This window comes from Brienomyrus brachyistius, chromosome 2 (genome assembly GCF_023856365.1).
Source record: "Brienomyrus brachyistius isolate T26 chromosome 2, BBRACH_0.4, whole genome shotgun sequence".
Classification (NCBI taxonomy): domain Eukaryota; kingdom Metazoa; phylum Chordata; class Actinopteri; order Osteoglossiformes; family Mormyridae; genus Brienomyrus; species Brienomyrus brachyistius.
The window spans coordinates 40,765,885-40,786,516 of record NC_064534.1 but is presented as its reverse complement, the minus strand read 5'-3'; the positions used below and the strand labels follow the sequence as shown (position 1 = coordinate 40,786,516).

At 44.3% G+C, this 20,632-nt stretch overlaps 15 non-coding genes and 2 pseudogenes across 15 annotated transcripts; all 17 read right to left on the bottom strand.

The window, feature by feature from the left end:
- Positions 1-568: 568 nt before the first annotated feature.
- On the bottom strand, positions 569-677 carry LOC125732111 (5S ribosomal RNA; annotated as a pseudogene).
- A 1,073-nt stretch (positions 678-1,750) lies between these two features.
- Positions 1,751-1,869, bottom strand: LOC125736865 (5S ribosomal RNA). Its single transcript, XR_007396133.1, has one exon. It is a non-coding gene; the product is annotated as a 5S ribosomal RNA (ribosomal RNA).
- Positions 1,870-2,945: 1,076 nt separating this feature from the next.
- LOC125736599 (5S ribosomal RNA) lies at positions 2,946-3,064 on the bottom strand. Its single transcript, XR_007395875.1, has one exon. It is a non-coding gene; the product is annotated as a 5S ribosomal RNA (ribosomal RNA).
- A 1,077-nt stretch (positions 3,065-4,141) lies between these two features.
- On the bottom strand, positions 4,142-4,260 carry LOC125736120 (5S ribosomal RNA). Its single transcript, XR_007395403.1, has one exon. It is a non-coding gene; the product is annotated as a 5S ribosomal RNA (ribosomal RNA).
- A 1,073-nt stretch (positions 4,261-5,333) lies between these two features.
- On the bottom strand, positions 5,334-5,452 carry LOC125734872 (5S ribosomal RNA). The gene has a single exon (XR_007394175.1). It is a non-coding gene; the product is annotated as a 5S ribosomal RNA (ribosomal RNA).
- Positions 5,453-6,527: 1,075 nt separating this feature from the next.
- On the bottom strand, positions 6,528-6,646 carry LOC125735672 (5S ribosomal RNA). Its single transcript, XR_007394965.1, has one exon. It is a non-coding gene; the product is annotated as a 5S ribosomal RNA (ribosomal RNA).
- Positions 6,647-7,716: 1,070 nt separating this feature from the next.
- On the bottom strand, positions 7,717-7,835 carry LOC125735998 (5S ribosomal RNA). The gene has a single exon (XR_007395282.1). It is a non-coding gene; the product is annotated as a 5S ribosomal RNA (ribosomal RNA).
- A 1,077-nt stretch (positions 7,836-8,912) lies between these two features.
- Positions 8,913-9,031, bottom strand: LOC125736644 (5S ribosomal RNA). The gene has a single exon (XR_007395919.1). It is a non-coding gene; the product is annotated as a 5S ribosomal RNA (ribosomal RNA).
- A 1,080-nt stretch (positions 9,032-10,111) lies between these two features.
- LOC125736415 (5S ribosomal RNA) lies at positions 10,112-10,230 on the bottom strand. Its single transcript, XR_007395694.1, has one exon. It is a non-coding gene; the product is annotated as a 5S ribosomal RNA (ribosomal RNA).
- Positions 10,231-11,315: 1,085 nt separating this feature from the next.
- On the bottom strand, positions 11,316-11,434 carry LOC125736090 (5S ribosomal RNA). The gene has a single exon (XR_007395373.1). It is a non-coding gene; the product is annotated as a 5S ribosomal RNA (ribosomal RNA).
- A 1,080-nt stretch (positions 11,435-12,514) lies between these two features.
- Positions 12,515-12,633, bottom strand: LOC125736673 (5S ribosomal RNA). Its single transcript, XR_007395948.1, has one exon. It is a non-coding gene; the product is annotated as a 5S ribosomal RNA (ribosomal RNA).
- A 1,080-nt stretch (positions 12,634-13,713) lies between these two features.
- On the bottom strand, positions 13,714-13,832 carry LOC125731620 (5S ribosomal RNA; annotated as a pseudogene).
- Positions 13,833-14,908: 1,076 nt separating this feature from the next.
- On the bottom strand, positions 14,909-15,027 carry LOC125736331 (5S ribosomal RNA). The gene has a single exon (XR_007395612.1). It is a non-coding gene; the product is annotated as a 5S ribosomal RNA (ribosomal RNA).
- Positions 15,028-16,105: 1,078 nt separating this feature from the next.
- LOC125731147 (5S ribosomal RNA) lies at positions 16,106-16,224 on the bottom strand. The gene has a single exon (XR_007391432.1). It is a non-coding gene; the product is annotated as a 5S ribosomal RNA (ribosomal RNA).
- Positions 16,225-17,301: 1,077 nt separating this feature from the next.
- LOC125734929 (5S ribosomal RNA) lies at positions 17,302-17,420 on the bottom strand. Its single transcript, XR_007394231.1, has one exon. It is a non-coding gene; the product is annotated as a 5S ribosomal RNA (ribosomal RNA).
- A 1,077-nt stretch (positions 17,421-18,497) lies between these two features.
- LOC125735042 (5S ribosomal RNA) lies at positions 18,498-18,616 on the bottom strand. Its single transcript, XR_007394341.1, has one exon. It is a non-coding gene; the product is annotated as a 5S ribosomal RNA (ribosomal RNA).
- A 1,079-nt stretch (positions 18,617-19,695) lies between these two features.
- LOC125735771 (5S ribosomal RNA) lies at positions 19,696-19,814 on the bottom strand. Its single transcript, XR_007395061.1, has one exon. It is a non-coding gene; the product is annotated as a 5S ribosomal RNA (ribosomal RNA).
- Between the last annotated feature and the right edge of the window lie 818 nt (positions 19,815-20,632).

Genomic DNA, 20,632 nt, shown 5'->3' with positions numbered 1-20,632 from the left:
GCCTCTTCTCTCTAAAAATTCACCAGACCGCTTCTACCACCAGCAAAGAAGTTTCCATCCCTAATTCTTCTGTGATTCCCACTAACCTAAACATTAAGCTGGCATTGAAGGGTTTGAATTACCCCGGCCAACCTGCTCTTTTAAATACAGCTTTTTGCAAGTTTTGAAAGGAGGAGAAGAGCAGACCTTGCTATGCCAACAATATCAAGTCTTCTGTGGCGAAGTGGTTTTTGCATAGAAAACAAAGCGGTGAGTTGAAGAGGAATTATATCAGTACTTTGTTTAAAACTGTGTGTAAAAAGCTGTCTCTTTATTATTAACAATAAGTTGTAAAACGTGAATGGGGAGTGACAGTCTTCAAGTTTGTGAGAAGATCGTGCCCTGGTGGAATAAAGGCACGAACAGCTTACAGCACCTAGAATTACCAGGCAGTATTTAGAGTAAAACGTGTTTAAAAGCTGCCTTTATGAATGAGAGAAAAAAGAAATATATAAAATAGTAAAATGGAAGGCGAGTGATAGATTTAAATTAATCGTGAAGTGGAGCGCCCCCTGTATAAAGTGAGAAAAACTTACAGCACCTGGTATTCCCAGGTGGTCTCCCATCCAAGTACTAACCAGACCCTAACCTGCTTAGCTTCCGAGATCAGACGTGTTCAGGGTGGTATGGCCGTTAGCGAGAGATGCTACCAAAAACATCCCTTTTGCATTACACGCCTCTATACATGCCAGTTGGTCCCATTGGATCCTACTAATGTTCTTTTTTTTTTTTTTATCTGACTCACACTGCAGCCCCACCATCCAATCGGCAGCGCCGGACCCACACCAAACATTCACCAAACTACTCAGCCGGCAGCCTACCACAATTATTCCATTCTTTCCGCATCCGCACACTTCCTTCTTTTTAACTCCTTTTCACTACCGCACAGGTTAATCGCCGCACGTCCCCCGCCGGCAAACATTACTCCTTTGCCTACTGCATGCAGGCTTCTCTTAACGACCCTCTGTTAGCAACTCCGCTAACAGCCACAAAATCTCCGCCGCACGAAGCCCACTGGTAGCTGCTGAATCACATGCTTCCCCAAAACGTCGCGCTGTCAGAACACTGGGAGCTACACACACCAACAAGTCCATACTGCAGGCTGCAGCCAGAACAATTTTCTACATTCAAACATCGACGGCCTCTTCTCTCTAAAAATTCACCAGACCGCTTCTACCACCAGCAAAGAAGTTTCCATCCCTAATTCCTCTGTGATTCCCACTAACCTAAACATTAAGCTGGCATTGAAGGGTGTGAATTACCCCGGCCAATCTGTTCTTTTAAATACAGCTTTTAGCAAGTTTTGAAAGGAGAAGAGCAGAACTTGCTATGCCAATAATATCGAGTCTTCTGTGGCGAAGTGGTTTTTGCATAGAAAACAAAGCGGTCAGTTGAAGAGGAATAATATCAGTACTTTGTTTAAAACTGTGTGTAAAAAGCTGTCTCTTTATCATTAACAATAAGTTGTAAAACGTGAATGGGGAGTGACAGTCTTCAAGTTTGTGAGAAGATCGCGCCCTGGTGGAATAAAGGCACGAACAGCTTACAGCACCTAGAATTACCAGGAAGTATTTAGAGTAAAACGGTGTGTAAAAGCTGCCTTTATGAATGAGAGAAAAAAAAATATATATATATAAAATAGTAAAATGGAAGGGGAGTGATAGATTTAAATTAATCGTGAAGTGGAGCGCCCCCTGTATAAAGTGAGAAAAACTTACAGCACCTGGTATTCCCAGGTGGTCTCCCATCCAAGTACTAACCAGACCCTAACCTGCTTAGCTTCCGAGATCAGACGAGATCAGGCGTGTTCAGGGTGGTATGGCCGTTAGCGATAGATGCTACCAAAAACATCCCTTTTGCATTACACGCCTCTATACATGCCAGTTGGTCCCATTGGATCCTACTAATGTTCTTTTTTTTTTTTTTATCTGACTCACACTGCAGCCCCACCATCCAATCGGCAGCGCCGGACCGACACCAAACATTCACCAAACTACTCAGCCGGCAGCCTACCACAATTATTCCATTCTTTCCGCATCTGCACACTTCCTTCTTTTTAACTCCTTTTCACTACCGCACAGGTTAATCGCCGCACGTCCCCCGCCGGCAAACATTACTCCTTTGCCTACTGCATGCAGGCTTCTCTTAACGACCCTCTGTTATCAACTCCGCTAACAGCCACAAAATCTCTGCCGCACGAAGCCCACTGGTAGCTGTTGAATCACATGCTTCCCCAAAACGTCGCGCTGTCAGAACACTGGGAGCTACACACACTAACAAGTCCATACTGCAGGCTGCAGCCAGAACAATTTTCTACATTCAAACATCGACAGCCTCTTCTCTCTAAAAATTCACCAGACCGCTTCTACCACCAGCAAAGAAGTTTCCATCCCTAATTCTTCTGTGATTCCCACTAACCTAAACATTAAGCTGGCATTGAAGGGTGTGAATTACCCCGGCCAACCTGCTCTTTTAAATACAGCTTTCAGCAAGTTTTGAAAGGAGGAGAAGAGCAGATAATATGCCAATAATATCGAATATTCTGTGGCGAAGTGGTTTTTGCATAGAAAACAAAGCGGTGAGTTTAAGAGGAATTATAACAGTACTTTGTTTAAAACTGTGTGTAAAAAACTGTCTCTTTATTATTAACAATAAGTTGTAAAACGTGAATGTGGAGTGACAGTCTTCAAGTTTGTCAGAAGATCGCACCCTGGTGGAATAAAGGCACGAACAGCTTACAGCACCTAGAATTACCAGGCAGTATTTAGAGTAAAACGGTGTGTAAAGGCTGCCTTTATGAATGAGAGAAAAAAAATATATATATAAAATAGTAAAATGGAAGGGGAGTGATAGATTTAAATTAATCGTGAAGTGGAGCGCCCCCTGTATAAAGTAAAAGTGAGAAAAGCTTACAGCACGTGGTATTCCCAGGCAGTCTCCCATCCAAGTACTAACCAGACCCTACCCCGCTTAGCTTCCGAGATCAGACGAGATCGGGCGCGTTCAGGGTGGTATGGCCATAAGCAAGAGCCGCGAACAAAAACAGCCCTTTTGCATTACACGCGTCTATACATGCCAGTTAGTCCCATTGGATCCTACTCCTGTTTTTTTTTTTTTTTATCTGACTCACACTGCAGCACCACCATCCAATCGGCAGCACCGGACCCACACCAAACATTCACCAAACTACTCATCCGGCAGCCTACCACAATTATTCCATTCTTTCCGCATCCGCACACTTCCTTCTCTTTAACTCCTTTTCACTACCGCACAGGTTAATCGCTGCACGTCCCCCGCCGGCAAACATTACTCCTTTGCCAACCTTTTACAGGCTTCTCTTAACAACCCTCTGTTATCAACTCCGCTAACAGCCACAAAATCTCTGCCGCACGAAGCCCACTGGTAGCTGTTGAATCACATGCTTCCCCAAAACGTCGCGCTGTCAGAACACTGGGAGCTACACACACCAACAAGTCCATACTGCAGGCTGCAGCCAGAACAATTTTCTACATTCAAACATCGACAGCCTCTTCTCTCTAAAAATTCACCAGACCGCTTCTACCACCAGCAAAGAAGTTTCCATCCCTAATTCTTCTGTGATTCCCACTAACCTAAACATTAAGCTGGCATTGAAGGGTTTGAATTACCCCGGCCAACCTGCTCTTTTAAATACAGCTTTTTGCAAGTTTTGAAAGGAGGAGAAGAGCAGACCTTGCTATGCCAACAATATCAAGTCTTCTGTGGCGAAGTGGTTTTTGCATAGAAAACAAAGCGGTGAGTTTAAGAGGAATTATAACAGTACTTTGTTTAAAACTGTGTGTAAAAAACTGTCTCTTTATTATTAACAATAAGTTGTAAAACGTGAATGTGGAGTGACAGTCTTCAAGTTTGTCAGAAGATCGCACCCTGGTGGAATAAAGGCACGAACAGCTTACAGCACCTAGAATTACCAGGCAGTATTTAGAGTAAAACGGTGTGTAAAGGCTGCCTTTATGAATGAGAGAAAAAAAATATATATATAAAATAGTAAAATGGAAGGGGAGTGATAGATTTAAATTAATCGTGAAGTGGAGTGCCCCCTGTATAAAGTAAAAGTGAGAAAAGCTTACAGCACGTGGTATTCCCAGGCAGTCTCCCATCCAAGTACTAACCAGACCCTACCCCGCTTAGCTTCCGAGATCAGACGAGATCGGGCGCGTTCAGGGTGGTATGGCCGTAAGCAAGAGCCGCGAACAAAAACAGCCCTTTTGCATTACACGACTCTATACATGCCAGTTAGTCCCATTGGATCCTACTCCTGTTTTTTTTTTTTTTATCTGACTCACACTGCAGCACCACCATCCAATCGGCAGCGCCGCACCCACACCAAACATTCACCAAACTACTCAGCCGGCAGCCTACCACAATTATTCCATTCTTTCCGCATCCGCACACTTCCTTCTCTTTAAGTCCTTTTCACTACCGCACAGGTTAATCGCCGCACGTCCCCCGCTGGCAAACATTACTCCTTTGCCTACCTCATGCAGGCTTCTCTTAACGACCCTCTGTTATCAACTCCGCTAACAGCCACAAAATCTCTGCCGCACGAAGCCCACTGGTAGCTGTTGAATCACATGCTTCCCCAAAACGTTACGCTGTCAGAACACTGGGAGCTACACACGCCAACAAGTCCATACTGCAGGCTGCAGCCAGAACAATTTTCTACATTGAAACATCGACGGCCTCTTCTCTCTAAAAATTCACCAGACCGCTTCTACCATCAGCAAAGAAGTTTCCATCCCTAATTCCTCTGTGATTCCCACTAACCTAAACATTAATCTGGCATTGAAGGGTGTGAATTACCCCGGCCAACCTGCTCTTTTAAATACAGCTTTTAGCAAGTTTTGAAAGGAGGAGAAGAGCAGACCTTGCTATGCCAACAATATCAAGTCTTCTGTGGCGAAGTGGTTTTTGCATAGAAAACAAAGCGGTGAGTTGAAGAGGAATTATATCAGTACTTTGTTTAAAACTGTGTGTAAAAAGCTGTCTCTTTATTATTAACAATAAGTTGTAAAACGTGAATGGGGAGTGACAGTCTTCAAGTTTGTGAGAAGATCGTGCCCTGGTGGAATAAAGGCACGAACAGCTTACAGCACCTAGAATTACCAGGCAGTATTTAGAGTAAAACGTGTGTAAAAGCTGCCTTTATGAATGAGAGAAAAAAGAAATATATAAAATAGTAAAATGGAAGGGGAGTGATAGATTTAAATTAATCGTGAAGTGGAGCGCCCCCTGTATAAAGTAAAAGTGAGAAAAGCTTACAGCACCTGGTATTCCCAGATGGTCTCCCATCCTAGTACTAACCAGACCCTAGCCTGCTTAGCTTCCGAGATCAGACGAGATCGAGCGCGTTCAGGGTGGTATGGCCGTAAGCGAGAGACGCTACCAAAAATAGCCCTTTTGCATTACACGCGTCTATACATGCCAGTTAGTCCCATTGGATCCTACTCCTGTTTTTTTTTTTTTTTATCTGACTCACACTGCAGCACCACCATCCAATCGGCAGCACCGGACCCACACCAAACATTCACCAAACTACTCATCCGGCAGCCTACCACAATTATTCCATTCTTTCCGCATCCGCACACTTCCTTCTCTTTAACTCCTTTTCACTACCGCACAGGTTAATCGCTGCACGTCCCCCGCCGGCAAACATTACTCCTTTGCCAACCTTTTGCAGGCTTCTCTTAACAACCCTCTGTTATCAACTCCGCTAACAGCCACAAAATCTCTGCCGCACGAAGCCCACTGGTAGCTGTTGAATCACATGCTTCCCCAAAACGTCGCGCTGTCAGAACACTGGGAGCTACACACACCAACAAGTCCATACTGCAGGCTGCAGCCAGAACAATTTTCTACATTCAAACATCGACAGCCTCTTCTCTCTAAAAATTCACCAGACCGCTTCTACCACCAGCAAAGAAGTTTCCATCCCTAATTCTTCTGTGATTCCCACTAACCTAAACATTAAGCTGGCATTGAAGGGTTTGAATTACCCCGGCCAACCTGCTCTTTTAAATACAGCTTTTTGCAAGTTTTGAAAGGAGGAGAAGAGCAGACCTTGCTATGCCAACAATATCAAGTCTTCTGTGGCGAAGTGGTTTTTGCATAGAAAACAAAGCGGTGAGTTGAAGAGGAATTATATCAGTACTTTGTTTAAAACTGTGTGTAAAAAGCTGTCTCTTTATTATTAACAATAAGTTGTAAAACGTGAATGGGGAGTGACAGTCTTCAAGTTTGTGAGAAGATCGTGCCCTGGTGGAATAAAGGCACGAACAGCTTACAGCACCTAGAATTACCAGGCAGTATTTAGAGTAAAACGTGTTTAAAAGCTGCCTTTATGAATGAGAGAAAAATATATATATATAAAATAGTAAAATGGAAGGGGAGTGATAGATTTAAATTAATCGTGAAGTGGAGCGCCCCCTGTATAAAGTAAAAGTGAGAAAAGCTTACAGCACCTGGTATTCCGAGGAGGTCTCCCATCCAAGTACTAACCAGACCCTACCCTGCTTGGCTTCCGAAATCGGATGAGATCGGGCGTGTTCAGGGTGGTATGGCCATAAGCGAGAGATGCTACCAAAAACAGCCCTTTTGCATTACACGCGTCTATACATGCCAGTTAGTCCCATTGGATCCTACTCCTGTTTTTTTTTTTTTTATCTGACTCACACTGCAGCACCACCATCCAATCGGCAGCGCCGGACCCACACCAAACATTCACCAAACTACTCAGCCGGCAGCCTACCACAATTATTCCATTCTTTCCGCATCCGCACACTTCCTTCTTTTTAACTCCTTTTCACTACCGCACAGGTTAATCGCCGCACGTCCCCCGCCGGCAAACATTACTCCTTTGCCTACTGCATGCAGGCTTCTCTTAACGACCCTCTGTTATCAACTCCGCTAACAGCCACAAAATCTCCGCCGCACGAAGCCCACTGGTAGCTGCTGAATCACATGCTTCCCCAAAACGTCGCGCTGTCAGAACACTGGGAGCTACACACACCAACAAGTCCATACTGCAGGCTGCAGCCAGAACAATTTTCTACATTCAAACATCGACGGCCTCTTCTCTCTAAAAATTCACCAGACCGCTTCTACCACCAGCAAAGAAGTTTCCATCCCTAATTCCTCTGTGATTCCCACTAACCTAAACATTAAGCTGGCATTGAAGGGTGTGAATTACGCCGGCCAATCTGTTCTTTTAAATACAGCTTTTAGCAAGTTTTGAAAGGAGAAGAGCAGAACTTGCTATGCCAATAATATCGAGTCTTCTGTGGCGAAGTGGTTTTTGCATAGAAAACAAAGCGGTCAGTTGAAGAGGAATAATATCAGTACTTTGTTTAAAACTGTGTGTAAAAAGCTGTCTCTTTATCATTAACAATAAGTTGTAAAACGTGAATGGGGAGTGACAGTCTTCAAGTTTGTGAGAAGATCGCGCCCTGGTGGAATAAAGGCACGAACGGCTTACAGCACCTAGAATTACCAGGAAGTATTTAGAGTAAAACGGTGTGTAAAAGCTGCCTTTATGAATGAGATAAAAATATATATATATATATAAAATAGTAAAATGGAAGGGGAGTGATAGATTTAAATTAATCGTGAAGTGGAGCGCCCCCTGTATAAAGTGAGAAAAGCTTACAGCACCTGGTATTCCCAGGTGGTTTCCCATCCAAGTACTAACCAGACCCTAACCTGCTTAGCTTCCGAGATCAGACGAGATCAGGCGTGTTCAGGGTGGTATGGCCGTAAGCGAGAGATGCTACCAAAAACATCCCTTTTGCATTACACGCCTCTATACATGCCAGTTGGTCCCATTGGATCCTACTAATGTTCTTTTTTTTTTTTTATCTGACTCACACTGCAGCCCCACCATCCAATCGGCAGCGCCGGACCCACACCAAACATTCACCAAACTACTCAGCCGGCAGCCTACCACAATTATTCCATTCTTTCCGCATCCGCACACTTCCTTCTTTTTAACTCCTTTTCACTACCGCACAGGTTAATCGCCGCACGTCCCCCGCCGGCAAACATTACTCCTTTGCCTACTGCATGCAGGCTTCTCTTAACGACCCTCTGTTATCAACTCCGCTAACAGCCACAAAATCTCCGCCGCACGAAGCCCACTGGTAGCTGCTGAATCACATGCTTCCCCAAAACGTCGCGCTGTCAGAACACTGGGAGCTACACACACCAACAAGTCCATACTGCAGGCTGCAGCCAGAACAATTTTCTACATTCAAACATCGACGGCCTCTTCTCTCTAAAAATTCACCAGACCGCTTCTACCACCAGCAAAGAAGTTTCCATCCCTAATTCCTCTGTGATTCCCACTAACCTAAACATTAAGCTGGCATTGAAGGGTGTGAATTACCCCGGCCAATCTGTTCTTTTAAATAGAGCTTTCAGCAAGTTTTGAAAGGAGAAGAGCAGAACTTGCTATGCCAATAATATCGAGTCTTCTGTGGCGAAGTGGTTTTTGCATAGAAAACAAAGCGGTCAGTTGAAGAGGAATAATATCAGTACTTTGTTTAAAACTGTGTGTAAAAAGCTGTCTCTTTATCATTAACAATAAGTTGTAAAACGTGAATGGGGAGTGACAGTCTTCAAGTTTGTGAGAAGATCGCGCCCTGGTGGAATAAAGGCACGAACAGCTTACAGCACCTAGAATTACCAGGAAGTATTTAGAGTAAAACGGTGTGTAAAAGCTGCCTTTATGAATGAGAGAAAAAAAAAATATATATATAAAATAGTAAAATGGAAGGGGAGTGATAGATTTAAATTAATCGTGAAGTGGAGCGCCCCCTGTATAAAGTAAAAGTGAGAAAAGCTTACAGCACCTGGTAATCCCAGGTGGTCTCCCATCCAAGTACTAACCAGACCCTACCCTGCTTGGCTTCCGAGATCAGACGAGATCGGGCGTGTTCAGGGTGGTATGGCAGTAAGCGGGAGATGCCACCAAAAACATCCCTTTTGCATTACACGCCTCTATACATGCCAGTTGGTCCCATTGGATCCTACTAATGTTCTTTTTTTTTTTTTTTTATCTGACTCACACTGCAGCCCCACCATCCAATCGGCAGCGCCGGACCCACACCAAACATTCACCAAACTACTCAGCCGGCAGCCTACCACAATTATTCCATTCTTTCCGCATCCGCACACTTCCTTCTTTTTAACTCCTTTTCACTACCGCACAGGTTAATCGCCGCACGTCCCCCGCCGGCAAACATTACTCCTTTGCCTACTGCATGCAGGCTTCTCTTAACGACCCTCTGTTATCAACTCCGCTAACAGCCACAAAATCTCCGCCGCACGAAGCCCACTGGTAGCTGCTGAATCACATGCTTCCCCAAAACGTCGCGCTGTCAGAACACTGGGAGCTACACACACCAACAAGTCCATACTGCAGGCTGCAGCCAGAACAATTTTCTACATTCAAACATCGACGGCCTCTTCTCTCTAAAAATTCACCAGACCGCTTCTACCACCAGCAAAGAAGTTTCCATCCCTAATTCCTCTGTGATTCCCACTAACCTAAACATTAAGCTGGCATTGAAGGGTGTGAATTACCCCGGCCAATCTGTTCTTTTAAATAGAGCTTTCAGCAAGTTTTGAAAGGAGAAGAGCAGAACTTGCTATGCCAATAATATCGAGTCTTCTGTGGCGAAGTGGTTTTTGCATAGAAAACAAAGCGGTCAGTTGAAGAGGAATAATATCAGTACTTTGTTTAAAACTGTGTGTAAAAAGCTGTCTCTTTATCATTAACAATAAGTTGTAAAACGTGAATGGGGAGTGACAGTCTTCAAGTTTGTGAGAAGATCGCGCCCTGGTGGAATAAAGGCACGAACAGCTTACAGCACCTAGAATTACCAGGAAGTATTTAGAGTAAAACGGTGTGTAAAAGCTGCCTTTATGAATGAGAGAAAAAAAAAATATATATATAAAATAGTAAAATGGAAGGGGAGTGATAGATTTAAATTAATCGTGAAGTGGAGCGCCCCCTGTATAAAGTAAAAGTGAGAAAAGCTTACAGCACCTGGTAATCCCAGGTGGTCTCCCATCCAAGTACTAACCAGACCCTACCCTGCTTGGCTTCCGAGATCAGACGAGATCAGGCGTGTTCAGGGTGGTATGGCCGTAAGCGGGAGATGCCACCAAAAACATCCCTTTTGCATTACACGCCTCTATACATGCCAGTTGGTCCCATTGGATCCTACTAATGTTCTTTTTTTTTTTTTTTATCTGACTCACACTGCAGCCCCACCATCCAATCGGCAGCGCCGGACCCACACCAAACATTCACCAAACTACTCAGCCGGCAGCCTACCACAATTATTCCATTCTTTCCGCATCCGCACACTTCCTTCTTTTTAACTCCTTTTCACAACCGCACAGGTTAATCGCCGCACGTCCCCCGCCGGCAAACATTACTCCTTTGCCTACTGCATGCAGGCTTCTCTTAACGACCCTCTGTTATCAACTCCGCTAACAGCCACAAAATCTCCGCCGCACGAAGCCCACTGGTAGCTGCTGAATCACATGCTTCCCCAAAACGTCACGCTGTCAGAACACTGGGAGCTACACACACCAACAAGTCCATACTGCAGGCTGCAGCCAGAACAATTTTCTACATTCAAACATCGACGGCCTCTTCTCTCTAAAAATTCACCAGACCGCTTCTACCACCAGCAAAGAAGTTTCCATCCCTAATTCCTCTGTGATTCCCACTAACCTAAACATTAAGCTGGCATTGAAGGGTGTGAATTACCCTGGCCAATCTGTTCTTTTAAATACAGCTTTTAGCAAGTTTTGAAAGGAGAAGAGCAGAGCTTGCTATGCCAATAATATCGAGTCTTCTGTGGCGAAGTGGTTTTTGCATAGAAAACAAAGCGGTCAGTTGAAGAGGAATAATATCAGTACTTTGTTTAAAACTGTGTGTAAAAAGCTGTCTCTTTATCATTAACAATAAGTTGTAAAACGTGAATGGGGAGTGACAGTCTTCAAGTTTGTGAGAAGATCGCGCCCTGGTGGAATAAAGGCACGAACAGCTTACAGCACCTAGAATTACCAGGAAGTATTTAGAGTAAAACGGTGTGTAAAAGCTGCCTTTATGAATGAGAGAAAAAATATATAGTTATATATATATAAAATAGTAAAACGGAAGGGGAGTGATAGATTTAAATTAATCGTGAAGTGGAGTGCCCCCTGTATAAAGTAAAAGTGAGAAAAGCTTACAGCACCTGGTATTCCCAGGTGGTCTCCCATCCAAGTACTAACCAGAACCTACCCTGCTTAGCTTCCGAGATCAGACAAGATCGGGCGTGTTCAGGGTGGTATGGCCATAAGCGAGAGATGCTACCAAAAACAGCCCTTTTGCATTACACGCCTCTATACATGCCAGTTGGTCCCATTGGATCCTACTAATGTTCTTTTTTTTTTTTTTTATCTGACTCACACTGCAGCACCACCATCCAATCGGCAGCGCCGGACCCACACCAAACATTCACCAAACTACTCAGCCGGCAGCCTACCACAATTATTCCATTCTTTCCGCATCCGCACACTTCCTTCTTTTTAACTCCTTTTCACTACCGCACAGGTTAATCGCCGAACGTCCCCCGCCGGCAAACATTACTCCTTTGCCTACTGCATGCAGGCTTCTCTTAACGACCCTCTGTTATCAACTCCGCTAACAGCCACAAAATCTCCGCCGCACGAAGCCCACTGGTAGCTGCTGAATCACATGCTTCCCCAAAACGTCGCGCTGTCAGAACACTGGGAGCTACACACACCAACAAGTCCATACTGTAGGCTGCAGCCAGAACAATTTTCTACATTCAAACATCGACGGCCTCTTCTCTCTAAAAATTCACCGGACCGCTTCTACCACCAGCAAAGAAGTTTCCATCCCTAATTCCTCTGTGATTCCCACTAACCTAAACATTAAGCTGGCATTGAAGGGTGTGAATTACCCTGGCCAATCTGTTCTTTTAAATACAGCTTTTAGCAAGTTTTGAAAGGAGAAGAGCAGAGCTTGCTATGCCAATAATATCGAGTCTTCTGTGGCGAAGTGGTTTTTGCATAGAAAACAAAGCGGTCAGTTGAAGAGGAATAATATCAGTACTTTGTTTAAAACTGTGTGTAAAAAGCTGTCTCTTTATCATTAACAATAAGTTGTAAAACGTGAATGGGGAGTGACAGTCTTCAAGTTTGTGAGAAGATCGCGCCCTGGTGGAATAAAGGCACGAACAGCTTACAGCACCTAGAATTACCAGGAAGTATTTAGAGTAAAACGGTTTCTAAAAGCTGGCTTTATGAAAGAGAGAAAAATATATATATATATATAAAATAGTAAAATGGAAGGGGAGTGCTAGATTTAAATTAATCGTGAAGTGGAACGCCCCCTGTATAAAGTAAAAGTGAGAAAAGCTTACAGCACCTGGTATTCCCAGGAGGTCTCCCATCCAAGTACTAACCAGACCCTACCTTGTTTGGCTTCCGAGATCAGATGAGATCAGGCGTGTTCAGGGTGGTATGACCATAAGCGAGAGATGTTACCACAAACAGCCCTTTTGCATTACACGCGTCTATACATGCCAGTTAGTCCCATTGGATTCTACTCCTGGTTTTTTTTTTTTTTATCTGACTCACACTGCAGCACCACCATCCAATCGGCAGCGCCGGACCCACACCAAACATTCACCAAACTACTCAGCCGGCAGCCTACCACAATTATTCCATTCTTTCCGCATCCGCACACTTCCTTCTTTTTAACTCCTTTTCACTACCGCACAGGTTAATCGCCGCACGTCCCCCGCCGGCAAACATTACTCCTTTGTCTACTGCATGCAGGCTTCTCTTAACGACCCTCTGTTATCAACTCCGCTAACAGCCACAAAATCTCCGCCGCACGAAGCCCACTGGTAGCTGCTGAATCACATGCTTCCCCAAAACGTCGCGCTGTCAGAACACTGGGAGCTACACACACCAACAAGTCCATACTGTAGGCTGCAGCCAGAACAATTTTCTACATTCAAACATCGACGGCCTCTTCTCTCTAAAAATTCACCAGACCGCTTCTACCACCAGCAAAGAAGTTTCCATCCCTAATTCCTCTGTGATTCCCACTAACCTAAACATTAAGCTGGCATTGAAGGGTGTGAATTACCCTGGCCAATCTGTTCTTTTAAATACAGCTTTTAGCAAGTTTTGAAAGGAGAAGAGCAGAGCTTGCTATGCCAATAATATCGAGTCTTCTGTGGCGAAGTGGTTTTTGCATAGAAAACAAAGCGGTCAGTTGAAGAGGAATAATATCAGAACTTTGTTTAAAACTGTGTGTAAAAAGCTGTCTCTTTATCATTAACAATAAGTTGTAAAACGTGAATGGGGAGTGACAGTCTTCAAGTTTGTGAGAAGATCGCGCCCTGGTGGAATAAAGGCACGAACAGCTTACAGCACCTAGAATTACCAGGAAGTATTTAGAGTAAAACGGTGTGTAAAAGCTGCCTTTATGAATGAGAGAAAAAAAAAAAATATATATATATATAATAGTAAAATGAAAGGGGAGTGATAGATTTAAATTAATCGTGAAGTGGAGCGCCCCCTGTATAAAGTAAAAGTGAGAAAAGCTTACAGCACCTGGTAATCCCAGGTGGTCTCCCATCTAAGTACTAACCAGACCATACCCTGCTTGGCTTTCGAGATCAGACGAGATCGGGCGTGTTCAGGGTGGTATGGCCGCAAGCGAGAGATGCTACCAAAAACAGCCCTTTTGCATTACACGCGTCTATACATGCCAGTTAGTCCCATTGGATCCTACTCCTGGTTTTTTTTTTTTTGTCTAACTCACACTGCAGCACCACCATCCAATCGGCAGCGCCGGACCCACACCAAACATTCACCAAACTACTCAGCCGGCAGCCTACCACAATTATTCCATTCTTTCCGCATCCGCACACTTCCTTCTTTTTAACTCCTTTTCACTACCACACAGGTTAATCGCCGCACGTCCCCCGCCGGCAAACATTACTCCTTTGCCTACTGCATGCAGGCTTCTCTTAACGACCCTCTGTTATCAACTCCGCTAACAGCCACAAAATCTCCGCCGCACGAAGCCCACTGGTAGCTGCTGAATCACATGCTTCCCCAAAACGTCGCGCTGTCAGAACACTGGGAGCTACACACACCAACAAGTCCATACTGTAGGCTGCAGCCTGAACAATTTTCTACATTCAAACATCGACGGCCTCTTCTCTCTAAAAATTCACCAGACCGCTTCTACCACCAGCAAAGAAGTTTCCATCCCTAATTCCTCTGTGATTCCCACTAACCTAAACATTAAGCTGGCATTGAAGGGTGTGAATTACCCTGGCCAATCTGTTCTTTTAAATACAGCTTTTAGCAAGTTTTGAAAGGAGAAGAGCAGAGCTTGCTATGCCAATAATATCGAGTCTTCTGTGGCGAAGTGGTTTTTGCATAGAAAACAAAGCGGTCAGTTGAAGAGGAATAATATCAGTACTTTGTTTAAAACTGTGTGTAAAAAGCTGTCTCTTTATCATTAACAATAAGTTGTAAAACGTGAATGGGGAGTGACAGTCTTCAAGTTTGTGAGAAGATCGCGCCCTGGTGGAATAAAGGCACGAACAGCTTACAGCACCTAGAATTACCAGGAAGTATTTAGAGTAAAACGGTTTCTAAAAGCTGGCTTTATGAAAGAGAGAAAAAAAAATATATATATATAAAATAGTAAAATGGAAGGGGAGTGCTAGATTTAAATTAATCGTGAAGTGGAGCGCCCCCTGTATAAAGTAAAAGTGAGAAAAGCTTACAGCACCTGGTATTCCCAGGAGGTCTCCCATCCAAGTACTAACCAGACCCTACCTTGTTTGGCTTCCGAGATCAGATGAGATCAGGCGTGTTCAGGGTGGTATGGCCATAAGCGAGAGATGCTACCACAAACAGCCCTTTTGCATTACACGCGTCTATACATGCCAGTTAGTCCCATTGGATTCTACTCCTGGTTTTTTTTTTTTTTATCTGACTCACACTGCAGCACCACCATCCAATCGGCAGCGCCGGACCCACACCAAACATTCACCAAACTACTCAGCCGGCAGCCTACCACAATTATTCCATTCTTTCCGCATCCGCACACTTCCTTCTTTTTAACTCCTTTTCACTACCGCACAGGTTAATCGCCGCACGTCCCCCGCCGGCAAACATTACTCCTTTGCCTACTGCATGCAGGCTTCTCTTAACGACCCTCTGTTATCAACTCCGCTAACAGCCACAAAATCTCCGCCGCACGAAGCCCACTGGTAGCTGCTGAATCACATGCTTCCCCAAAACGTCGCGCTGTCAGAACACTGGGAGCTACACACACCAACAAGTCCATACTGTAGGCTGCAGCCAGAACAATTTTCTACATTCAAACATCGACGGCCTCTTCTCTCTAAAAATTCACCAGACCGCTTCTACCACCAGCAAAGAAGTTTCCATCCCTAATTCCTCTGTGATTCCCACTAACCTAAACATTAAGCTGGCATTGAAGGGTGTGAATTACCCTGGCCAATCTGTTCTTTTAAATACAGCTTTTAGCAAGTTTTGAAAGGAGAAGAGCAGAGCTTGCTATGCCAATAATATCGAGTCTTCTGTGGCGAAGTGGTTTTTGCATAGAAAACAAAGCGGTCAGTTGAAGAGGAATAATATCAGAACTTTGTTTAAAACTGTGTGTAAAAAGCTGTCTCTTTATCATTAACAATAAGTTGTAAAACGTGAATGGGGAGTGACAGTCTTCAAGTTTGTGAGAAGATCGCGCCCTGGTGGAATAAAGGCACGAACAGCTTACAGCACCTAGAATTACCAGGAAGTATTTAGAGTAAAACGGTGTGTAAAAGCTGCCTTTATGAATGAGAGAAAAAAAAAAAATATATATATATAATAGTAAAATGGAAGGGGAGTGATAGATTTAAATTAATCGTGAAGTGGAGCGCCCCCTGTATAAAGTAAAAGTGAGAAAAGCTTACAGCACCTGGTAATCCCAGGTGGTCTCCCATCTAAGTACTAACCAGACCATACCCTGCTTGGCTTCCGAGATCAGACGAGATCGGGCGTGTTCAGGGTGGTATGGCCGCAAGCGAGAGATGCTACCAAAAACAGCCCTTTTGCATTACACGCGTCTATACATGCCAGTTAGTCCCATTGGATCCTACTCCTGGTTTTTTTTTTTTTGTCTAACTCACACTGCAGCACCACCATCCAATCGGCAGCGCCGGACCCACACCAAACATTCACCAAACTACTCAGCCGGCAGCCTACCACAATTATTCCATTCTTTCCGCATCCGCACACTTCCTTCTTTTTAACTCCTTTTCACTACCACACAGGTTAATCGCCGCACGTCCCCCGCCGGCAAACATTACTCCTTTGCCTACTGCATGCAGGCTTCTCTTAACGACCCTCTGTTATCAACTCCGCTAACAGCCACAAAATCTCCGCCGCACGAAGCCCACTGGTAGCTGCTGAATCACATGCTTCCCCAAAACGTCGCGCTGTCAGAACACTGGGAGCTACACACACCAACAAGTCCATACTGCAGGCTGCAGCCAGAACAATTTTCTACATTCAAACATCGACGGCCTCTTCTCTCTAAAAATTCACCAGACCGCTTCTACCACCAGCAAAGAAGTTTCCATCCCTAATTCCTCTGTGATTCCCACTAACCTAAACATTAAGCTGGCATTGAAGGGTGTGAATTACCCCGGCCAATCTGTTCTTTTAAATACAGCTTTTAGCAAGTTTTGAAAGGAGAAGAGCAGAACTTGCTATGCCAATAATATCGAGTCTTCTGTGGCGAAGTGGTTTTTGCATAGAAAACAAAGCGGTCAGTTGAAGAGGAATAATATCAGTACTTTGTTTAAAACTGTGTGTAAAAAGCTGTCTCTTTATCATTAACAATAAGTTGTAAAACGTGAATGGGGAGTGACAGTCTTCAAGTTTGTGAGAAGATCGCGACCTGGTGGAATAAAGGCACGAACAGCTTACAGCACCTAGAATTACCAGGAAGTATTTAGAGTAAAACGGTTTCTAAAAGCTGCCTTTATGAATGAGAGAAAAAAAATATAAATATATATAAAATAGTAAAATGGAAGGGGAGTGATAGATTTAAATTAATCGTGAAGTGGAGCGCCCCCTGTATAAAGTAAAAGTGAGAAAAGCTTACAGCACCTGGTATTCCCAGGTGGTTTTCCATCCAAGTACTAACCAGACCCTACCCTGCTTAGCTTCCAAGATCAGACGAGATCGGGTGTGTTCAGGGTGGTATGGCCGTAAGCGAGAGATGCTACCAAAAACAGCCATTTTGCATTACACGCGTCTATACATGCCAGTTAGTCCCATTGGATCCTACTCCTGGTTTTTTTTTTTTTATCTGACTCACACTGCAGCCCCACCATCCAATCGGCAGCGCCGGACCCACACCAAACATTCACCAAACTACTCAGCCGGCAGCCTACCACAATTATTCCATTCTTTCCGCATCCGCACACTTCCTTCTTTTTAACTCCTTTTCACTACCACACAGGTTAATCGCCGCACGTCCCCCGCCGGCAAACATTACTCCTTTGCCTACTGCATGCAGGCTTCTCTTAACGACCCTCTGTTATCAACTCCGCTAACAGCCACAAAATCTCCGCCGCACGAAGCCCACTGGTAGCTGCTGAATCACATGCTTCCCCAAAACGTCGCGCTGTCAGAACACTGGGAGCTACACACACCAACAAGTCCATACTGCAGGCTGCAGCCAGAACAATTTTCTACATTCAAACATCGACGGCCTCTTCTCTCTAAAAATTCACCAGACCGCTTCTACCACCAGCAAAGAAGTTTCCATCCCTAATTCCTCTGTGATTCCCACTAACCTAAACATTAAGCTGGCATTGAAGGGTGTGAATTACCCCGGCCAATCTGTTCTTTTAAATACAGCTTTTAGCAAGTTTTGAAAGGAGAAGAGCAGAACTTGCTATGCCAATAATATCGAGTCTTCTGTGGCGAAGTGGTTTTTGCATAGAAAACAAAGCGGTCAGTTGAAGAGGAATAATATCAGTACTTTGTTTAAAACTGTGTGTAAAAAGCTGTCTCTTTATCATTAACAATAAGTTGTAAAACGTGAATGGGGAGTGACAGTCTTCAAGTTTGTGAGAAGATCGCGACCTGGTGGAATAAAGGCACGAACAGCTTACAGCACCTAGAATTACCAGGAAGTATTTAGAGTAAAACGGTTTCTAAAAGCTGCCTTTATGAATGAGAGAAAAAAAATATAAATATATATAAAATAGTAAAATGGAAGGGGAGTGATAGATTTAAATTAATCGTGAAGTGGAGCGCCCCCTGTATAAAGTAAAAGTGAGAAAAGCTTACAGCACCTGGTATTCCCAGGTGGTTTCCCATCCAAGTACTAACCAGACCCTACCCTGCTTAGCTTCCAAGATCAGACGAGATCGGGCGTGTTCAGGGTGGTATGGCCATAAGCGAGAGATGCTACCAAAAACAGCCATTTTGCATTACACGCGTCTATACATGCCAGTTAGTCCCATTGGATCCTACTCCTGGTTTTTTTTTTTTTTATCTGACTCACACTGCAGCCCCACCATCCAATCGGCAGCGCCGGACCCACACCAAACATTCACCAAACTACTCAGCCGGCAGCCTACCACAATTATTCCATTCTTTCCGCATCCGCACACTTCCTTCTTTTTAACTCCTTTTCACTACCGCACAGGTTAATCGCCGCACGTCCCCCGCCGGCAAACATTACTCCTTTGCCTACTGCATGTAGGCTTCTCTTAACGACCCTCTGTTATCAACTCCGCTAACAGCCACAAAATCTCCGCCGCACGAAGCCCACTGGTAGCTGCTGAATCACATGCTTCCCCAAAACGTCGCGCTGTCAGAACACTGGGAGCTACACACACCAACAAGTCCATACTGCAGGCTGCAGCCAGATCAATTTTCTACATTCAAACATCGACGGCCTCTTCTCTCTAAAAATTCACCAGACCGCTTCTACCACCAGCAAAGAAGTTTCCATCCCTAATTCCTCTGTGATTCCCACTAACCTAAACATTAAGCTGGCATTGAAGGGTGTGAATTACCCCGGCCAATCTGTTCTTTTAAATACAGCTTTTAGCAAGTTTTGAAAGGAGAAGAGCAGAACTTGCTATGCCAATAATATCGAGTCTTCTGTGGCGAAGTGGTTTTTGCATAGAAAACAAAGCGGTCAGTTGAAGAGGAATAATATCAGTACTTTGTTTAAAACTGTGTGTAAAAAGCTGTCTCTTTATCATTAACAATAAGTTGTAAAACGTGAATGGGGAGTGACAGTCTTCAAGTTTGTGAGAAGATCGCGCCCTGGTGGAATAAAGGCACGAACAGCTTACAGCACCTAGAATTACCAGGAAGTATTTAGAGTAAAACGGTTTCTAAAAGCTGCCTTTATGAATGAGAGAAAAAAAAATATATATATATATGAAATAGTAAAATGGAAGGGGAGTGATAGATTTAAATTAATCGTGAAGTGGAGCGCCCCCTGTATAAAGTAAAAGTGAGAAAAGCTTACAGCACCTGGTATTCCCAGGAGGTCTCCCATCCAAATACTAACCAGACCCTACGCTGCTTGGCTTCCGAGATCAGATGAGATCGGGCGTGTTCAGGGTGGTATGGCCGTAAGCGAGAGATGCTACCAAAAACAGCCCTTTTGCATTACACGCGTCTATACATGCCAGTTAGTCCCATTGGATCCTACTCCTGGTTTTTTTTTTTTTTTTATCTGACTCACACTGCAGCCCCACCATCCAATCGGCAGCGCCGGACCCACACCAAACATTCACCAAACTACTCAGCCGGCAGCCTACCACAATTATTCCATTCTTTCCGCATCCGCACACTTCCTTCTCTTTACCTCCTTTTCACTACCTCACAGGTTAATCGCTGCACGTCCCCCGCCGGCAAACATTACTCCTTTGCCTACTGCATGCAGGCTTCTCTTAACGACCCTCTGTTATCAACTCCGCTAACAGCCACAAAATCTCCGCCGCACGAAGCCCACTGGTAGCTGCTGAATCACATGCTTCCCCAAAACGTCGCGCTGTCAGAACACTTGGAGCTACACACACCAACAAGTCCATACTGCAGGCTGCAGCCAGAACAATTTTCTACATTCAAACATCGACGGCCTCTTCTCTCTAAAAATTCACCAGACCGCTTCTACCACCAGCAAAGAAGTTTCCATCCCTAATTCCTCTGTGATTCCCACTAACCTAAACATTAAGCTGGCATTGAAGGGTGTGAATTACCCCGGCCAATCTGTTCTTTTAAATACAGCTTTTAGCAAGTTTTGAAAGGAGAAGAGCAGAACTTGCTATGCCAATAATATCGAGTCTTCTGTGGCGAAGTGGTTTTTGCATAGAAAACAAAGCGGTCAGTTGAAGAGGAATAATATCAGTACTTTGTTTAAAACTGTGTGTAAAAAGCTGTCTCTTTATCATTA